The following is a 21,646-nucleotide window of genomic DNA, read 5'->3' as shown; positions in this document are numbered from 1 at the left end:
AATCATCTAATATTGGTGTCATTGCAAAGCTTACTTAGGTCAAACTGGTTGCTTTGTTTTGACATCTATTGTCATGGATGAGTTTGAGCTGTTATTTGTTACAAAGACATCATTTCCACCTTCACTGATACATTCAGAGTGAATGCGCCTATAGGTTTGTGTTGATATACAAATTCAAACTGGTTTAGTTCTTGTTAAACAGAGAAAGTCAGGTATTAAAAAGTAACATTGAAGATATAAACAGTAGAGTGAAACGAGGAAACTTCAGGGCTGTTCTATATTTTCCTGTGTTTCAGGCCAAAAATAAGCTTGAATCATTTCATTTATTCATCGTTTGAAATACCCATCTTTTTGCTGTAAAGCAGATCACTGAGTTTGTGTGTGTGTTTCTTTGTGTGTGTGTTTGTGTGAATATCACTTTATTTCCAGAAAGCATATCCCTTCCAAGCTAAAATGGACAATTTGCATATATGGCAGAATCCCCAGAGACCCACGTGGAATACCTAGCTTTCACAGAGTACCTTTGCAGAAAAAATGACTGACTTTTAATAAATTGGATTTGTTTTTTTTTGCAACAACAAAGCACATTAATACACTATATATAACCAGTGGGGCTAGATGTAAAATAAAGCCATTTATTTACATTTAGTCCCTTTACAGCCTCTGCTGGTCATGTGACAAATCATAACACCAAGGAAACTAGACCAAGCAGAGTGCCAAGATCAACTCAAAGATGCTGAGCTGCTGCATGTGGAATTTAAATGTGATCACCTCCCTGAAACTCCTAGTAATTCTATCTAATCTAGTATTTTTTAAAAAATATTTACTGATGACTAATATTTTGCTTTAAGAGGGGCTGTGATACACACTTTATGAAACCACATGTATTCTTCAGTGATCACAATGATTTGGCCAAATGTCAGTTAGCTTACTGTACGTACATCCTAACAATTTCTAAATCTGCAATTTACAGTATATTAATCCAGGTCAAAACAGGAATTTATGAAACCACTCATCCACTGCCGATTATGATTATGAGAGCTTGATGCAGTACAAAACACATGTCATATATATCTTAGGTAGAAGTTCATAGACACTAACACTCTTATTTGTTAGAAAGGTAAGCTGTGCCGATTGTCTTGTCATCAATAAAGCTTCATCTTGATTTGAATCTTAACTGTTTGAAATACAGATACATAGACTGAGCATGTTTTGCATACTTATCTAAAGTTACCATCTTAAACAAGGTGGAGCTCATGTGTTAAAGGAGATGTCTGGATATTTTAGTGGGATCATTTCTGAGTATCATATTTTTCCAGTACTCAAGATTATGATGACATTCCTGTAACAAATGTGAAAAAGAAGTTGCCATGGTGATCAACAGAAGTTTAAATAGAGACACCTTTTTGGCAGAGAAAACTGCACATTCCTGTCTAAGCCACTAATCTCACGCTGTAATACACCCCCCTGCTCTCATGCACCTATGGCCTTTCAACACTTTGTTCTGAAGCTGCCAACTGTCAGGAGAGGCTGAGTACCCAGCATGCTGTGTTATGTAATGTTTCCAAAAGACTGGCTACATTACAGGGTGAAGAAAGAAATGTGCAATAAAATATGACAAATGTGGAACAAAAAGGGAGTCTTTGGATCAACAGATAAGAATTAGTGTCACACAGCTGTTTTAATGACTTATGCTCATCTGTTGTGTCCAGTGGTGTAATGTAACTAAGTAGATTTACTCAAGTACTGATCTAAAAGGTCCCCTAAAATGCACTCTTTAACGTCATTTGTACATAAATATGTGTCCCCGGTGTGTAAGGAGACTCACAAAGAGTCAGAAAATACAACCCTCTCTCTTTTCCTTGTTACCCACAACTCTAAAAATGGGGGTACAAACGAGCTGATCCAGATTTGCCGTTCTTGTGACGTCATAACTGAAAAGTGGGCTGGCTTTACATTGAACTCTTGGCAGCGTGCCGCCCACGTGACACGTCCCAACCTATCATACTGTAGGAATTGTTCATTTATTCGAAGCCCAGGTGTCGATTCAAAAGAAAGGAAGCAAACCTCCTCTTGTAAGTTTTAAAAGGAGTATTTAAAGCGATCCAACGGAACTTGTCAAAAAGCCCATTATGGAGCTCCCCCTACAGGCTTGGAGGTAATGTACGTTTACGACACTGTCGGCCTCTCTCTTTCTCTTCCTTGCTTCATCAGTCAACGTCTTCTTTTTCTTCGGTGCCTCTGCCATGATGATGTACTGACAATGCTGCGCTTGCTTCTCCTTATACCTGGGTGCGTGGAGGGGGTCTATTTGTTATTGCGGTAGGTGTGCCAGAAAGCAAGTCGAAGTACTTCCGCTCATCTCCCGGCCCGGTCTAGCAAAGTTACATAGCGCAGTTATCTCACCTCAGACCCCCGATGGGCATGAAAGAGAGGCAAATCGTCATATTAAAAGTCATTCTAGCCGCTCAATTTTTTTCAAGCTGTTATTTTAAGGTACAAATGCTACATTGGATCGCTTTAATAAAAGGATGCAGCAGTAGGTTTTACAAAAGTTTCACAGCTGTGGCTCAATAGCCCGGGACACGGGTCCACAGGCCACTGACTGAGTGGAGCTCATCAGTAGTTACTGTCTGGCGGTCCGGAACAAAAGAGAGATCGATTTCACAATACAAATATGTTTTATAGAACCATCCCTTTCCGACCATACAATAAACAACTTCAAAATAAGACGTGCTCCGCTATCGTGCTCTCATTGGTTGGTAGCAGGGGGCTGGATCCTGTTGGCCGCTTGTCACATGGGGTTCTCCGGACTCTTCTATAGTCGGGGGCGGGTCCTCTTATGACGTCACCGTCGCCATCTTGTTAGTGATGTCCTGAAGCTCTCACCTACGATATTCTATTATGCAATCCTTCTGAAGTTTATCAGTTATTAAACACGCAATAGTATCATTGCAGCATCAATGAGTGAGAGGTAGAGGCGGTGTGTTTAGTATGTAACTCCACTGGTCCTTCTCCCTCTACTCATATATACAATACAATATTAGCTTTATGCTATCTGAGGCTAAAAACAACATCCGGTAGTACTACCGGAAGTGGACAAATATGATCCGTCCAGAAACAGTGAATTATCTTTTAATGTTCCGCTCCAATATATTGATTATTTCCAACAATACCCAATATGCAGTCGGCGAGCTGAATCCCCTCTGTTTTGGAAGTATTATGGTCTGTGTTTACATTAGCAAGCATCGCTAACACTCAGAGCTAACGCTGTAATCGAGAGACTGTGTGTAATATAAAGGTCCTGTCCTTGTGGTAAACCGAGAGAGAGAAACGTTTGAGCTCCATACTGTTTCAGAAATAATGCTGGATGTGGTTTGGAACATCATATGGCGTTTAATCACGGCAGCGTTTAGCTGAGTTTCTCCTGGTAGAAAACTCTCTTCAGAGAGAGATCGTGACGATCGAAAGGGGCGTGGTCACAAGCAGCTCTAAAGCTACAGTCACAGTCAGCACTTTGGGAACAGGGCTGACTCAAATATAGCATAATAGGAGAGCTTTATGTAAAATACTATAGGTACTTGTACTTTACTTATTTTTTTCAAATGATCCTAAATTATACTTTCTATTCCACTTCATTTATTTAACCAATTTAGTTACTAGTTATTTTGCAGATTAAGGTTAATACAACATCTAAATAGACACATCCAGTATCATGCATTATTATAGGCTAAGCTACCCTGTGTTATATAAAGTCATTGTTAACTGCAACGTGGGAGTCATGAACATGTTAATGCCTCAATTAGTTTGCAGTACTTTGTAACTGAATATTTTTGCACTGTATTGCAAATTTTAATAATCTTAAGTGAACAATCTGAGCACTTCCTCCACTGCTGGTTGTGTTTATCTGTTGGTGCTGTTAAATGTTCCAATCTTCAAACGTTGAAAAATGACTGCATTTCATTGGGTTTCATCAATCTGCACAAAATGAGAGTTTCTTATCGGTGTTTGTTGGAGGAGGGATGCAGATAGTATCCGTGGCGTGGTGAGAATGATCACTGGTTCTGGGAAGGCAAGCATGAGTTACAAAAAGCACTGATGCCTGCTTGCTGCCCCCCATTCATGACCCCTGTTGTAAAGCTCAGAAGCTTCAAAGACTAAAAAGCCAAGGGGAAGAGAGGATTACAACATTACCAGACAAGGCCAGAGAATCAACTTTACTGAAGCAAGAAAATGCAGAGTTGTTTTAAATATGATACTCAGTCTGCCATGACCTGGCCTGGGAGGGGTTGATATGGGGGAAGGGGGGACAGGTAGCTGGAGAGATGCCAGTTCACCTCATGACCACTGCCCAGTGGTGCTTGAGCAAGGCCTGGAGCACCTGCTTTATCACTCTGACATTTCTCCACAACATGACATAACACGCTTGTATTAACCCTAACCCTCAAAGGGATTTTATGATTATTATTATACTTATACTCCATGCACCTCTATAGTATTATCACCTCTGGCTTGCAGAGTCTCACTGCTCGATGGTTTCAGTTTCTGCCTCTCTATAATAATGAAACATTTCTGTAATTTATATTCTATCCTATACTGTATGTCTCTGCTGTAGTATACTTCTATGTTTCTCATGTTGCAGTATTTTAGTTTTGTAGAAAATTCTAGTTTGTCCAGTATATTCTATATTGTGTATTATTTGTAATGCATGGTTTTATATGTTTTGATTTGGTTGTTATTGTTTTTATTGTAACATGTTTCTAAATTATTTCACCTTTTACATGGTTTAATGCCTGAACACACTGCTGCCTTAACAAAATAATCTATCTATCTATCTATCTATCTATCTATCTATCTATCTATCTATCTATCTATCTATCTATCTATCTATCTATCTATCTATCTATCTATCTATCTATCTATCTATCTATCTATCTATCTATCTATCTATCTATCTATCTATCTATCTATCTATCTATCTATCTATATTAGTATCCTTAATATTCTAAATGCAGTTTTCAGCAGCATGGAAGTGGGAGAGAGTGTCCTTACCTCCTTTGAGGAGCCTCAGTGAGAAAAAGAAATGTGGGTAATAGGAGTGAGATGGAGAGAGGCAGCGACTGTAAGTGACAGGTTAAACTGCAAATACCAGGGAAAATAAAGGAAGACAAAGCATCGCTCTGGAGACAGAAGTGTTGGGAATCTCCCATCTTCTCTCCGTAGAAGACATACATCAATGCAAAAAATGGCAAAAAAAGTATGTTGGGTTTTGTCACATGACAATGCACAGTTTAAATAGACAGTTTATACTTAAAAAGGTACATGTTTAATAAGCTCACAGTAAGAGTGATCGGTGGAAGAGCCAAGACTGAATAAAATGACACTTTGTGTTCTAATGGTCTGGAATGATGAGGGGCCAGAATAGAAGGTGACCCTCAACCATTTACCCGCTAGAGACTAAAAGTCATTTGGAGTTCTTGGGGCTGGGAATTTCAGCCATTGCCAACTTCAATCCAATTTAGTTGGTGAAAGTGGAACCGACAGTGGCACTGTGACACATGTACACATGCAGAGGAAATGTTTCAGGACCCTGGTGACAGGCCAAACCAGATATGCACTGTACAATGACAACTCATCTAACAGGATGGTAATTGAACTAAACACAAATTAAGATTTTGGAGCAATAATTACATTTCTGATGTTAAAAAAGTTTAAAAAAAAAAACAAGATAAAGTCTGCAGCTTTTAAGATAGTATCTCCAACAGCATCCTTCAAAATATAAGACATTTCAAAAGACAGAGAGAACCCAGCTGACACTCTCCCCTCTGCACAGCCGGCCAATGGCAGCATACAGTTCCCATATGAGAGTTGTAAGTGGAGGGGCCTTCCAAAGCTATTAGACAACCCAAGAGGCATTCTGTTGTGATAGACTGGCCCCATAGGCTGGGAGGAGGTTAAGATGAGTGGCTTTGTGGGGTCAATGTTAGGGTGAATGTTAGTCGAGAAACAACTCCGGGGGTAAACAGACTTCCACATGACAGTTTTTCCAGTTTGCTCCAATGCAATCCTCTAATAATGTTTCCTTTTTTTCTGCTTGAACAGTCACAGTGAAAGTTCCTGAAACTTTTATCTGGTTTCAGCTCCTGAACAGAGCTTGAATATTCCCCCAAATATCTCACAGTCTGCAGAGGACCGTGGACAAAGGACACACACCGCCTGTGTGAGCAGTGTGCTACATGCTGAAGTGTGCTGCTAAGCCTTTTCTTTTAACATGGAGTTTGCACTTTCATTTTAAATTACATTTACCCACACTCTTTTCATTTTTGCAGCAGCTATCATTTTAATATGTTCATGTATTTTCCACAACTATGTCCTGGTTTCTTTTGTTAGTTTATTTTGTTCCACAAAATAAAACCTTGCGTTGACAAAAGATAGAATTTTGTCCACTAAAAAAGCACTTTTAAAATGGAAACAGTAAGTGTTAGAGTTAACATGAATGTTGATGTCTTTTTCACAGTCTGAACAAACATTTTTCTATATCCATTTTTAAACTTGAATTCTTATTATTTATAATACGGTTTACATAGTTTTTGTGAGAATGGATCAGAGCTCAACACTACAGCTGAACTCTGAGTGTTTAGCCCCTATATGTTCTCATTCTCAAGGGAAAGTTGACAGGAATATATTTCAATTCTGCTTTTAGGACATCTTCCACCCTTGCTTCCGGACACTGTCTTTAACGTCCTTTGCGTTCTAAGGTTTTACACAACAGCCACTTTCTACCACAGTGCAAGTCTATCTGTGTGTGCATGTGTATTGCTGCACTTAAATCTGATGTTTGACTTTTGACCTGGAGACATTTCTGTCCTCGGAGGTCAGTCTGGGCATTTTCATGTGATTTATATTTAAAGCTGACTGCATGTGGCCAGCACGTGGAACCAATGTGTGCCTCTCTGCTCCTTGTTAATGTTTAGCTCAGCCTCAGCCAATCAATGCATGTCTCTGCCTCTATCCAAAATGACCAACAGATTTATGTACGAGAGCTTATCTCAGGAGGCGGCTTTCGTTTTGATTGAGTCTCCACTTCTAAAGTTACAATGTATTAAAAGGGATATTCAAATAAAGGGGAACCACAATCTTTCCAGAGATGCATACTCAAAATCTGTAAAAAGCAGAGGAGGGACATCATTTGGACCAGACGCTACACATACCACAGAGGTGCAAATGTGTCTCAGCTTGTTCTTGTTTATCTACAATCTGATCTGTATATATTAAAGGTGTGTGCAAAGGTCAGAGTGAGGAAAGCCACAATAATTGCTGCTTAACTGTACCAGAATTCAGAAGATTTAATTATTGTACTCAGAGTCAAACATTTACTAATATCCCTTTTTTAACATGTTGAATGGTGCCATATTTCCAATAGGTATTACAGTAGAGAATACGTGATAATTGTTGCAGTGTATTAATATGCTCACTTAACTAGGACATGTTGAAGCTGGGTTTGTAGAACATCTTTCATAGATGTGATTCCAGTTTGTAATTGTCCGTATGGAAGGTCTGGCTCAGTGTGCATCGTGAACACCATGAAACAGGATAATGATCAGAATGCATATGTGTTCCTGCAGCCTCACAGCAACGGCATCATGTCCTGGTGAGATTAGTCAGTTTACCTAAAGCATGACAGCAGTATGTTCATCTCAAACAAAGCAGAGTAAGGATTCTTGATGCTCGGAATGTTAATCTGTCAAAATGTATACAAATCATGTAGAATTATTAGTACTACCTAAAAAAAGCAGAAGCAGGTAGATTTGGCACCCTGTATTGTAAACTAATACTATGGTCCCCTTGCAATGTGTTTTTTCCCTGCGATCTCTCACACACACTATTATAAATCATGAGAGAACACTGTTGCACATTCTCCATTGTGGAAGTAATGGGAAAAATGTGTGATAATCAGGCTGACGCACATACACTGCCGTCAGAGTCCTTCAGCGGAAACAGCTTTTCCTCAAGAGCTGCCTTCCAAAAACACTTGACAAAAACAGAAATTGGCAATTCATTCCTTTACTTGTTCATTTTTTTCGCTGCTCGTTTTTTATTGATCGCAATCACTTGTTCTCTGCACATGTTCAAATTGCAGAGCGGGTTTTTGTCTTTTCTTCCCTCCTACTGCGAGAAGAATAGCCTAATCAAGGCAAATTGCTGCTAATCCTCTCACTCTTTAAAGGGAGATTTAGAGAGAGAAAAAGAAAGAACAATTTCATCACAAAACGAACAGGATAGGCAGCGAGAAATATTGAAGAGGCAATAACTGAGAGGCAGGCAGACAATGCCAAGCAGTGATCCAGTGAGAAACACAAGAGACACAGATGGAGACAGTCAGAAGGTTGGAGTGCCACCTACCAACTTGTTGAGCGGTCTAGCAGTTGAATGGCACTGTTCTGCTGCCAAGTGGAGTCATTCCCTTCTGTGCTTCCAAAACTAAGGACAGAAAGACAAGGAAATGAAATGAGAAACAATAATTCACACTATAAACCACCTTCCTGTATGCATGTCTGTGGTTTCAAAAGCAGAGCATTAATCTGGTACTGTCATGAACGCATGCAAAAACACATCATATCAACCAGATAGTATTACCAAAACATAAATGTAATCATGTAATGTATGAAAAACTGAGATCGCAGGTTCCTCAACAGCGCAATTTACAAGTTTTAAGAGTTTTTAGTGATACAATCATGGATGTATAATAAGAACTGGATACAGCGTTGTGGAGGTGGGGCCTCGTTCCTATGAGAGCTGCTCATTGGCACATGAAGACAAAATGGCTAGAGATTGGCTGTCAGAGCAGAAGTCCCCGTATGTAGACCCATAGGCAGTGGTTCCCAACCGGTAGGGTGCCGCGGCACTGTCCAGGTGTGCCGTAGAATCTTTTTTTTTAGGTTTATGTTCCAAATTTTTCCTCACTTAGTAAACTTCACTTCAAATAAACTTTATTTTATTACTTGTACAATGGAGTTCATAAGCTAATAAACCGTATATATTGCTCAGATTTAGAAATATTAAATTGAATATAGCCTCATACGGACTGTTTAAATTTTCATGAGTTATGTCAGCCTTCATTGTTTCCGGTGTGCAGAGCAGCTTTTTATCCTCGCGCCAAAACATTACAAGATGGATCGTTATGTAGTGAAAACAAATAAAGCACCCCAGCCCTCAACACAGGCAGGGATGGCAGAACACGATGGATCAGCGGTGCAAAAGAAGTCTAAAAACAGACAGTACAGCGAATGTTGACTGCCCAACGTCATCGATTGATATTCGATTGGCTCCGGGATCCGTTTAGTCCTCTCTCATTATTATCAGCCACTATTTTAAACAGCAGAGCTCAGGATGAACTCGCAGAGCTATCTATGGACCGTTTCCTGAAACTGAAGCTCAGTGAACTACGTCTGGATATATTTTGGCTGCTTGTGGGACATGAGTATGCATCCCTCTCAGAGAGTGCCATTAACGTGCTTTTACAGTTTCCATCCTCCTACTCAGTGGCGGCTGGCCCATAGGAGGCGATGGGGCGCCGCCATCCCTAAACCAGACGCACAAACATTATTATTAATAATAAAACAATAATACAAATAAAAATAATTGATTATATAAATTGTCAATATGTGTGTGTTTAAAATATGGAATGCACCCAGAAATATGGGTAAAATATGATGGGTAAAAAAATAATTTGGGTAACATTTATGCTTTTCCTAGTAGGCTACACTGTATGACTGAAAACCTGCTGGGGCTAAAGAGAAATTGCCCCACGGAGGTGGGTCTCTGTAGCAGGTTAGCCAATTGCTGATTCAAAATATGAACGTCTGTCGTTAAATGTAGCGAATCAGCGTAATCACAACTTCTTCCGGAGGGGCTGTTTCAGAATTGCCCCAGGCCATGAATGTATAAAGAGGCTCCTGAAGGTCAGGACCAGTCACTGCAGGCGCCATTTTAATTACAAAAACAATGGCGAGCATGAGCACCACCCCAAGACTCAACCCGGTCCATAACTCGGTGCAATCTCTCATTCAAGAGCCGTTTGAGAGAAGTTTGGCGGACAAACTTCAGGTGAAAGAGCTGGGCCCAGATCAACCTGATATTGTCCTCAAACAGCAGCAGGCTAGTGACAAAGGGAAGCCGTATATGCGAGGCTTCTCTCCTAGCTGGTACACAAGAAAGGCTTGGCTAGCAGGATGCAGTCATGCTAATGCCTTATTTTGCTTTCCTTGCTTGATTTTTAAAACAATGAGGGGGACAGATGTAGCATGGACAACAACTGGAGTGAGGGATATAAAGCACCTGTCTGAGAAAGTGAGGAAGCATGAGAACACCAGGGCACACATGGACAATTCTATGAAACTAGCCATACTAGGCACAGCGAACATTGCTATGCAGCTGGACGACGGCCACAGGATTGCGGTGAGGGAACACAGTGAGGAGGTGGATAAAAACCGGCATAGTTTAGGCAAAATAATCGATTGTGTCAAGTTGTGTGGTGCTTTTGAGTTGGCTTTGCGTGGGCATGACTAGACAGAATCTTCAGTCAACCCTGGTATTTTCAGGGGATTGGTGGATTTAGTTCCCTCCCTGGACACTTTGCTGGAGGAGCACTTGAAGACCGCCACCGTGTTTAAAGGCACATCAAAGACGGTACAAAACGAGCTGTTGGACAGCATGTTGTCGGTGCTGAGGGATTACTTTCTGCAGGAGGTAAACAGCGCTGATTTTATCGCCATTCAAGCCGACGAGACGACGGACGTATCCACCTAGTGCCAGCTGGGGCTTGTGCTACGCTACATCGACGCTAAAGTGTAGTACAAGAGCGGCTTTTCAAGTTCATTACTATCCAGAACTTGACTGCTGACACAATCGCTACAGCACTTCTAGAGAGGCTGAGCACCTGTCATGATCCTTGTTTTGTGTCTGTTTCCTGTTTTATTTTGAAAGGTTTTCCCCTCTTGTGTCATGATAAGTTTCACTCCCTGTCTTTAGTTTCCCTCCTTTCCCTGAATGTGTCATTGTGTTCAACTGTTGCCCCTGTGTTTCTCCTCCCCTCTCCAGCTGTGTGTTGTTTGGTGATTAGCCTTGTGTATTTAGTCTTGTTTCTCCTTTTGTCTCTTGTTCAGTCGTCATTTCTTCCCTGATGTTGTACATACCTGCCTGTTCCTGCCCGTCCGTCTGTCTGTTCCTGTTCCCAGTGTCCCTGTATCCCCTGGTTAGTGTTGGTGTGATCATTTTTTGGTTGAAAGTACAGCTTTAATTTAAATAAAGCTCGCCTTTTGTTTGGACCCATACCTGTCTCCCTTTTGTTTTACTGCACTTGGCTCCTGTTTCCCCAACCCCCTGACAGTATGACTGAACCAAAGGTGGACACAGCAGTATGTTTTGACGACGCTTTTGTGGAGTTTTCGTACCAAATTGTGTGTATTTTGGGAGAATGGAGGAAAGCAGTTTCTAAAGAGGCTCAAGATGCAGCTCTCCTTCGTGCACGCCAAGAATTGGCAGAGAAGCCATGAATCGAGAGCTCACTGCCGGAATATTTAAGGACATTTGTCACTTCCCCAGAAAGCCTGCACCCTATCCTTAAACCTTGTGTCACAGCAGTGACACTTCCGGCTCAAGCTGCAGCCAAGCCTCCTGCAGCCACGCCTCCTGCAGCCATGCTTCCGGCTCAAGTTTTGGCCCTAGCAGCCGAGTTCACAGCTGCAGCTCCGGCCCTGGCCGCCATGTTTCCAGCTGCGTTCCGGCCTACTCCAGCCACTCCTGTCCTGTCGGCGGCCCGGCCGACTCGAGTCCCGCCTGTCCTGTCGCTGGCCCGGCCCACTCCAGCCACTCCTGTCCTGTCGCCGGCTCGGTCGACTCCAGCCCCGCCTGTCCTACGGACGGCCCGGCTGACTGCAGCCACTCCGGTTCTGTCGGCTCCCCAGCTGACTCCAGTCCTGCCTGTCCTGTCGGCGGCCTGGCCGACTGCACCCTCGCCTTTCCGGTCGACTCCGGCTTCGCCTGTCCAGTCGACTCCAGCCTCGACTCCAGCCTCGCCTGTCCAGTCGTCTCCAGCCTCCCCTGTCCAGTCGTCTCCAGCCTCCCCTGTCCAGTCGTCTCCAGCCTCCCCTGTCCAGTCGACTCCAGCCTCAACTCCGGCCTCGCGTGTCCTGTCGATTCCGGCCTCGCCTGTCCAGTCGACTCTGGCCTCGCCTGTCCAGTCGACTCTGGCCTCGCCTGTCCCGTCGACTCCGGCCTCACCTGTCCAGTTGCCTGTCCAGCTGACTCCATCCTCTCCTGTCTCATTGTGGGTCCCGCTGACTTCTGATCCTGTCCCGTCGAGGGTCCTGCCGAAACCTGTCCCGTTGGGGGCCCTGCCCCCACCTGTTCCGTCGGGGGTCCCGCCAACACATGATCCTGCCCCGTTGGGGGTCCCACCGTCACGTGTTGCGATGGGGGTCCCGCCAACAGCTGCTCTTGTTCCATTGGGGGTCCCAACGTCACCCGTTCTGATGGGGGGCCCGCCAAGACCTGTTCCGATGGGGGTCCCACCAACACCTGTTCCGATGGGGGTCCCGTCAACACCTGCTCCTGCTATGTTGGGGGTCCCACCTGTTCCGATGGGGGTCCCGTCAACACCTGCTCCTGCTATGTTGGGGGTCCCACCTGTTCCGATGGGGGTCCCGTCAACACCTGCTTCTGCTATGTTGGGGGTCCCACCGCCACCTGTACCGATGGGGCTCCCGCCAAGACCTGTTCCGATGGGGATCCCGCCAAAACCTGTTCCCGCTCCCTCCGGGGCTCCCGCCAACGCCAGTGCATGTCCCGCCGACTCGAGCTCCTGTCTCGTCTGTGGTCCCGCCGCCTCCTCCTCCAGGCCCTCCGGAGGTGTTCCACCGCTGCCTGCGCCGGCCTCCTGCCCGTCGTCCAGAGGGGTCCCATCGCGGGTTCCGCCGCCCTGGGGCCCGTCCTCCGGAGGGGTCTCGCCGTCCTCGAGCCCGACCTCCAGAGGCATCCAGCTGTCCTCCAGAGGCATTCCGCCGTCCTCCAGGGGCATCTACGTCCTCCAGCCCGTCCTCCAGAGGTGTCTCGCCGTCCTCTAGAGGCGTCTCGCCGTCTCGCCGTCCTCCAGCCCATCCTCTAGAGGTGAGTCGCCGTCCTCTAGTGGCATCTCGCTGTCCTCCAGAGGCGTCTCGCCGCCTTCCAGTCCGTCCACCAGGCGTCTCGCCACCCTCATGCCCGGCCCCCAGAATGTCCCCGCCGCGGCCTCCGTCGCCCTCCTGCCCGTCCTCCAGAGTTCCCCCGCCATGGACTCCGGCCCCGTCTTTGGCCCCGTCTTCGGCCCTGCCTTCGCCGCCCAGAGTTCCCTAGCCTTGACCTTCGCCCCTGTCTCCGCCCCCTAGTGTTCCCTCTCCGTGACATACGCCCCTGTCTCCGCCCCCCAGTGTTCCCTCGCCGTGACATACGCCCCTGTCTCCGGCCCCCAGTGTTCCCTCGCCGTGACCTACGCCCGTCCTGGGGCCTAACGGCCTCTGCCTTGCCACTGGGACGTCCGCCCGACGCCACTGCTTGAAAGTACAGCTTTAATTTAAATAAAGCTCGCCTTTTGTTTGGACCCATACCTGCCTCTCTTTTGTTTTACTGCACTTGGCTCCTGTTTCCCCAACCCCCTGACAGCACCATACTCCCAAATGGACAAAAGGTCAAACTTATCACCCAAGCTTACGACGGGGCTTCTGTTATGGGGGTGGCCACCGGCGGAATGCAGCGTAAGGTACTGGATGTGTACGGGAATGCACACTACGTGCACTGCTATGCGCATCAGCTGAACCTAATAATGCAGCAGGCAACATCACACATCCCCAGGATCGGCACTTTCTTTTCAGACATTGGTGGATTTTCTGCCAGGTCACCCAAGCGAAACCGCAGTGCTCGACCAAGTGGTGGCGCACAGACTCCCCAGAGCTTGTACAACATGGTGGAACTTCCACAGTCGCGCAGTAAACACTGTGTACGAACAAAAGGATGACGTCCTCAAGTGTTTCCAGACCATCAGGGAAGACTCTGTGAACTTTGATCCCGCAACTGTCAGACAGGCTGGGGGCTTTGTGAGGATGCTTGAAGACGAGGCTTTCTGTTTTTTTCCTGGAATTGTTCCACATGATCATGCCACAGGTGGACATGCTATTCAACCAGTTGCAGAAGAGGAACATCGACCCCGTCTTCATTAGAGGACTTGTCCAGAAGTTCACAGACAGCATGCAAACACTCAGGTAAATAACTATATTTTGGCTGACAAAGCTTTTAGACAAAATCAGTTCCTCACTTCCAACAGTCTAAATGTGCCATGTCATCAAAGTGATGAATATCATGTATCACATCACATTTATATTTGTTTTAGTATTTAAAAAGGAAAGGGAAGAGACTCTCAGATTTGGATAATAACACATGTACAGTAGTTAATAAACACAGTTTGTAATAAGAGGCTTATTCAGGTGTCCACCAGGTCAATTTCTAGAGGAGGCCTAGTTCTTATTGATTCAAGGTTCCTTTAGACCTAGTTGTTATTCATACTATACACAGGACGAGTGCACAGCAGAATGAAATGACATTGCATCTGGCTCATGAATGTTATATAAATATATTTTTTTTAAACTGACAAAAGTAAACAATAAATGGTTTAAAGTTAATTCTATACATATACTGTAAACAACAATGAGTATATTGCACACAATTAATATAATTGCACATTAATAGGTTTGATGGCAAGTTAGCAACCTAAACGTTATCTCTTGGACCAGGGCCTCCATTTCCTCTCTGAGTGCATCTGACCAGCCGCAGGAGCCCATCAAAAGACAGAGGATGCTGGGAGCAGGAGAACAACAGAGGCTGGCTACAGAGGTAAGTTGTGATCTGGCAGTGTTTGCCCTACAATATTTTTCAGTGATGGTGGTATGTAGCCAAAATAAAACTTAAACCGACACTGCACACAGGGTAGCATATTGCCACAATGGTGGAATGATGCAGCAGGCAGTCTGGAATGTATATGTTGGCATTCATATTTTTGTAGATTCCAGGTTTGTCAGAGCAGTTACAAGAAGGCATCCTCAGGTGTCACAGGACATATGTGGTTTATTTATTGAAATGCCACTCTAAACCTTGCTTTCTTGTTGAAACCAATAGAGAGTTAAAGATCAGGAGATGGAAACATGCTGTGAAGTACAATTAGGAGTAATGCTGTTAAACATTAGTAGTCATATACTTGACTTGGAAATAGACATTTGTTCAGCATCACTTTCACAGCTTTATTGCAATTTTAGATAATGGTATATATTTTACAGGTTTGTGATACCATCCTGATGCACGCCAAGGAGCGTTTCTCCTTCACCCAGCACCGCATCAGCGCAACACTGTTGTATGGAGAGATGTTCCCACAACACAGTGTGAAGTTCCCTGAAGCAGCACTCGAAACGACAGTGCAGACGTACCCTATGTTGAACAAGGCCAAGCTCAAAACGGAACTGTCCCTCATCTATGATAACAGTGAGTTCAATGCTTGCAGTGGTGCAGTGTCTCTGTACCCGTTTTTCATGGAGAACAACCTTCAGAGCACTTTCACAGAGACTGTCAGTCTTCTCAGGATCCTCATCACCACACTCATGACAACAGCTGAATCTGAGAGGTGCTGCTCTACTTTGAAGAGGATCAAGACCTTCCTGAGAAACACCATGACACAGGATCGCCTCAATGCTCTGGCTATGCTCTCCATGGAGAAGAAACTTGTCAGGGACATTCCTGATTTGAATAAGAAGGTCATTGAGAGGTTTGCCACACAGAAGGAGAGAAAAGCAAAATTCCTCTACAAATAAACTGTAAAAAAAAGCATGCACGTTTTCTCACCTGTATTGCTAATGCCATTGTTTTGAAGTCGTTGTACATATTCCTCAGTCTCAAATGCTTTTTTTGTTGCATAATTCATACTGGGATGTGTGCTTAAATTGATTGCATTTGGCACAGCCCTACCTAGAAAAAAATCCACCAGCCGCCACTTCTCCTACTTGTGCGATCTGGCGTTTTTCCTCACTCGCAAATGTCAAAAACAAGACCCGCCCCGGCTGTCAGGGGAACAGGACCTCCGCGTTGCGTTATCCACTCTCCCCCTGCGCATAGAGAGACTCTGCTCCCAAAAGCAGGCACTAACATATGCATAACATAGCTTTATTTTGATTTGCTGTTTGAACGGATTATTCTGTTATAATTATTATTAAGTTATTATTTATTTTGAGATAGGCCTACCTCTTTTGAAATCCAAATGTAAAATAATAACTCATGGAATCTTTGTTTTTACACAGGTAGGCCTACTATTTTCAGCCAAAACTAAAGAGCCTAGGCTTACTGTACGCCGGTTTATAATATTTCATTCATCATACTAAGAAACGGTGTTGACGTTTTTAGTCTGGTTCTTGTTATTATATGATGGATTATATGGTTTTTAGGATTACTTATATTTGATTATTTGTTCTATAAAATGTTCTATTAAATTAAATACATATTTGAAAATACAAATGTATTGTGTATTTATTGTTTTTAGTTTAAGCTCTGAAGTGTGTACGAAAAGTTGGTGTGCCTTGGGGTCGAGACACATTTTCAGGGGTGCCTTGGTAAAAAAAAAGGCTGGGAACCACTGCCATAGAGCATGCGCAGTTGAGTTTCCCTTTAAGCATATTGTATATGTTGTATATGCTGTGCATATGAACATCTTATATCCCATGCTCCTCCAACAACTCAACATACATGGTGCAAATAAGATAGATAAAATAGTGCAAAAAGAGAGAAGAATATTTACAATAACAACAATAAAGATTTAAGGATGTGAAATATATACATATGTGGAATGCATTGAAAGTATTTAAATACACTGTACAGTAATTTAAATACTTTACACCAGGGCTATTCAAATGGCGGTGAGAGCCGCATATTCAAAATAAATAAAAAACATTTCGGGAGCATTTAAAAAAAATCCCTACAGTCGTACAGACCTTGAATGCAACACTCCGCGTATCCTAGCAACCCATAAATCAGCGCGTTTTTGTTGACAGAAGTGGTAGTAGTCGCCGGTAGTAACAAACATGTCTTTCTCAAAGCAGAAACGTACAGTTGAAAATGAAAACCGTCGGTTTAACCCCGCCTGGACTGATAACTATCTATTTATATTACCGCCAAGTTTAAATGCCAAACCGATGTGTTTAATCTGTAATGAGTGTGTCGCGGTTCTAAAAGATTACAACGTGCGGAGGCACCACGTTGAGAAACACCCGACTTTCCGCGCAAACTTTCCCGAGGGATCCCAGGAGAGGGCTGCAAAAGTGCAGAGTTTGGTTGCATCTTACAACCGGAGCTGTACTACCATGGTACGGTCATGCACAGCCCAAGAGAGAGCTACAGCAGCTTCCCTTCGAGTCTCCTGGATCTTGGCCAAAAAGAAAAGACCGTTTACAGACTCAGAAACTGTCAAAGACTGCATGCTGGCCATCGTGGATGAAGTAATAAATGACGACAAAATTAAAACGAGTGTGACATCTGCTATTAAAAATGTACCCATGTCAGACACCTCAAACATTCGAAGGGTGGACATTCTTGCCACAGATGTGTGTGAAACACTGTTAGAAGACCTGAGGAAAGCTGAGGTGATGTCTATAGCTGTAGATGAGTCCACAGACAAAACGGATACCGCACAGTTGTGCATAGCTATGTCCGTTTTTTTGATGGGAATTGCTTCCGAGAGGAACTGCTTGGTCTACTGCCGCTGGAAGGTCACACAACTGGTGAGATACTGTTTGAGAAAATTTCAGCTTTTTTCAAAGACACTGGTCTGGATATGAAGCGTGTGTGTATGCCTGTGACTGATGGGGCACCATCTATGGCAGGAAAAGTGAATGGTTTGGCAGCACGTTGGTCTGCTGTTACACCAAGGATGATATCTTGCACTGCATTGTGCATCAGACGGTGTTGTGCGCAAAACTAAGCGGGGAGCTTAAAACGACAATGGACAGCGTGACGGCAACAATTAATTTTATCCACTCCACATCAAGCCTCCAACACCGCTTATTCCGCATGCTGCTGTCAGAAATGTCCGCTGAGCACGACCTGCTTCTTCACAATGACATCAGATGGCTGTCCAAAGGCAGAGCACTGGAGCGTTTCTGCAATCTCAGAGAGGAGATCACAACTTTTCTCCGCAGCAGCAGCAAGCAGAAAAAGGCAGACACACACTTAAATCGCATACTGGACGACAACTTCATGGCCCATGTCTGCTTTCTGAGCGACATATTCAAACACCTTAACGACCTAAATGTGGGACTACAAGGCAGAGACAAAACTGTCACTGAACTTGTGGAACAGACGCGCGCATTCCAAGTCAAACTGGACCTTTTCGCGACTGACTTGACCACAGGCCGGATGCTGCATTTCCCGACACTCCGCAACTGCATCTCATCCCCGGCACAAATCGCGGATACGATGAAAGAATTTATTGCGAGGTTGAAAGAGAACTTTGTCGGTCGTTCCGATGGACTTCCTCTGCTCACAGAGGTGATGTACTTTGCCAGAGACCCGTTCACCGCTGCAACAGGAGCGGACTTATCCACCAGAGCAAAGGACGTGGTCCCTTCCATTGACGAGGGGAAATTCCTTCTCGAGCTAGTTGACATGCAGTCCTCCATAACCATGGCACGGGAGCTTCGCACTCACGGGCCTGCAAAGTTTTGGACTGATGTCAATGTCCATCAGTTCCCTAATGTTAGGAAAGTAGCAGTTATCATGCTCAGTATGTTTGGATCAACATACACCTGTGAATCAAGCTTTTCACACATGAACACAATAAAAAGCAGCTCTCGCTGCTCTCTGACTGACAGCACTCTTCACCAATGCCTTCGGATTGCATTAACATCGTATGAGCCAAAAGTCAATGCTCTTGTTCAGAACAAAAAATGTCACTTCTCCCACTAAGAAGGTCATCAGATTATAGATTACATATCAACACCGATCAGCCATAACATCATGACCACTTGTACAATCTAATGTGATCAATACAACAGCTCTGCCATTAATTCTGCCTTTGCAAAGATAATAATAATTCATTAAACTACATGGTGATTATTTAAGTTGTATTTTGAACTGGTGTTGAACTGGAGTGCATTATCTTGAGAGGTGTCTCCATATTTTTGGCCCTCTGATTCTTAGTAGGGTGGCCTAAAAGAGACAATAGTAATCACCAAATGAATATAATTGAATTTGGTCATAATGTTATGGCTGATCGGTGTATGTGGGATGTGTAACAAAGCCATGCCTAATCACACGTGTTCCCTCAGTGTGCAGTAGTAGACGTTGTATTCATGTGTTATTTACTGTTAGTTACTGTTATCACTTGTGTGGGTTTATAGATAGATAGAATGGGAGGACGAAACCCTCTTTATTGTCACATACATGCACACAGCAGAGCACACACAGTGAAATTAGTCCTCTGCATTTAACCCATCCTAGTACTAGGAGCAGTGGGCAGCTATCGTGCAGCGCCAGGGGAGCAATGGGGAGGGGGATTGGAGGTGTCCGGTGCCTTGCTCAAGGGCACCACAGCAGGGCCCAGGAGGTGAACTGGGACCTCTCCAAGTAGCAGTCCACTTTCCATATTTCAAGTCTGTTTGGGGACTTGAACCGGCGACCCTACGGTTCCCAGTCCAAGCCCCTACTTACTGAGCCACTGCTGGACTGATATCTATATCTTATGCACTGATAGCTTTGATATAATTGATGGTTCCTTTTAATTCTGTTACATGCACTTTGTGATGTGCCTGGGTCATATATGAACAAAATATTTTGTTTTGTTTCGAAATGGATACTCGTGTTATTTGTAATACTTTGCACTATTTAATTTTATGTACCTTGACATGTTCCTGGGTAAGATGTGAGCAATTTTTTTATTTTATTCCTAAAGGGAAACAAACGTTACTGCAAATGTGCACTAGTTTGTTTTTATGCACTTTGAGATGTTCCTCGGTCAGGTATGAGCAAAATCTTAATTTTTTTATTTCAAAAGTGGAAAAAAGTGTTGCTACTGCCAAAGATTTTGCGTAGTTATTTTTGTATGTACTTTTGATGTTCCTGTGTTAGATGTAACCACATTTAAGAAGAATACATTCATTTGTGTTGTTTTAAAATGTGTTATTACCTGCTGCTTACTGGCTGCCGAGAATGTCTGGCCCAGCTCAATATCTTGGTTTGAAAATTTGGCCCAACTAAATTTGTAATTGAATAGCCCTGCTTTACACTGTTGAATGAGGAGGTATGGACAGATGCATATATTATGTATAACAGATGTATATGATATGTATAATATATAGATATGTGTACTATAAACATATATGTATGGCAGATATGTATAATATATATATATATATATATATATAGATATGTGTATGTGTGTACTATAAACAGATGTGAGTAGACATTCACAGAGCTCAGGAATTCAGCAGTCTTATAGCCTGTGGTATAAAACTGTCTCTGAGTCTGGTGGTCTTGGTCAGGATGCTGCGGTACCGTCTGCCAGACGGCAGCAGACAGAACAGATTGTTGCTGGGGTGATGGGGGTCCTTTAATATCCTACCGGCCTTCTTCCTACACCGCTGGGTGTAGAGGTCCTCCATGGATGGCAGCTCCGTCCTGGTGTGCTGAGCAGTTTTCACCACCCTCTGTAGAGTCTTACGGTTGAGGGCGGTGCAACTGCCATACCAGGCGGTGATGCAGCCAGTCAGGATACTCTCGATGGTGCACCTGTAGAAGCTGCAGAGTATCCTGGAGTCCATGTTGAACTTCCACAGCCTGCGGAGGAAGAAGAGCCGCTGTCGAGCCGTCTTGGATATGACCCTGGTGTGATGTGTCCATGTCAGGTCCTCACTGATGTTTACCCCGAGGAACCTGAAGCTAGTGACTCTCTCCACAGGAGTCCCGTCGATGTGATGGGTGTGTGTGCCTCTCTCTGCCTCTTCCTGTAGTCCACAATCAGCTCCTTTGTTTTGCTGACGTTGAGATGGAGGTTGTTGCCCTGGCACCAAGATGTCAGGGCTCTGACCTCCTCTCTGTACGCCATCTTGTCGCCGTCTGTGATCAGGCCGATGACGGTCGTGTCGTCAGCAAACTTGATGATGGTGTTGGAGCTGTGTGTGGCCACGCAGTCGTGTGTGAACAGGGAGTATAGGAGAGGGCTGAGCAAAACCCTGAGGGGCTCCGGTGTTGAGGGTCAAGTGGAGGATGTGATGTTCCCCATCCGCACTGCCTGGGATCTGCCCGTCAGGAAGCTCAGGATCCAGTCACAGAGGGCGCTGTTGAGCCCAAGGTCCCTGAGCTTAATGATGAGCTTGGAGGGCACAATGGTGTTGAATGCTGAACTGTAGTCAATGAACAGCATTCTCACATAGTGTTCCTCTGGTCCAGGTGGGAGAGGGCAGTGTGGAGGGTGAGGGAGATGGCATCATCCTCTAACATTAACTAGAAGTGTTTAAACAGGTCATATAAGTGTTCTTTTTCAGCTCGCCACTGAAACTGGTTCACTGTTGGAACCATGGTTTAC

General features: G+C 44.2%; 1 protein-coding gene across 3 annotated transcripts in view; it reads right to left on the bottom strand.

Annotated features, from left to right (window-relative positions):
* Positions 1-21,646, bottom strand: part of LOC134864628 (teneurin-3) — a 294,448-nt gene that overhangs the window by 229,231 nt on the left and 43,571 nt on the right. For all 3 annotated transcript variants that reach the window (XM_063883759.1, XM_063883760.1, XM_063883761.1), the window contains exon 3: positions 8,404-8,481. The gene's annotated coding sequence lies outside the window, so the exon portion shown is untranslated. The remainder of the gene's footprint in view (positions 1-8,403; positions 8,482-21,646) is intronic.

This window comes from Eleginops maclovinus, chromosome 5 (genome assembly GCF_036324505.1).
Source record: "Eleginops maclovinus isolate JMC-PN-2008 ecotype Puerto Natales chromosome 5, JC_Emac_rtc_rv5, whole genome shotgun sequence".
Lineage (NCBI taxonomy): Eukaryota > Metazoa > Chordata > Actinopteri > Perciformes > Eleginopidae > Eleginops > Eleginops maclovinus.
Note: the sequence above shows the minus strand (reverse complement) of the source record. Positions and strands in the feature narration are given on the sequence as shown.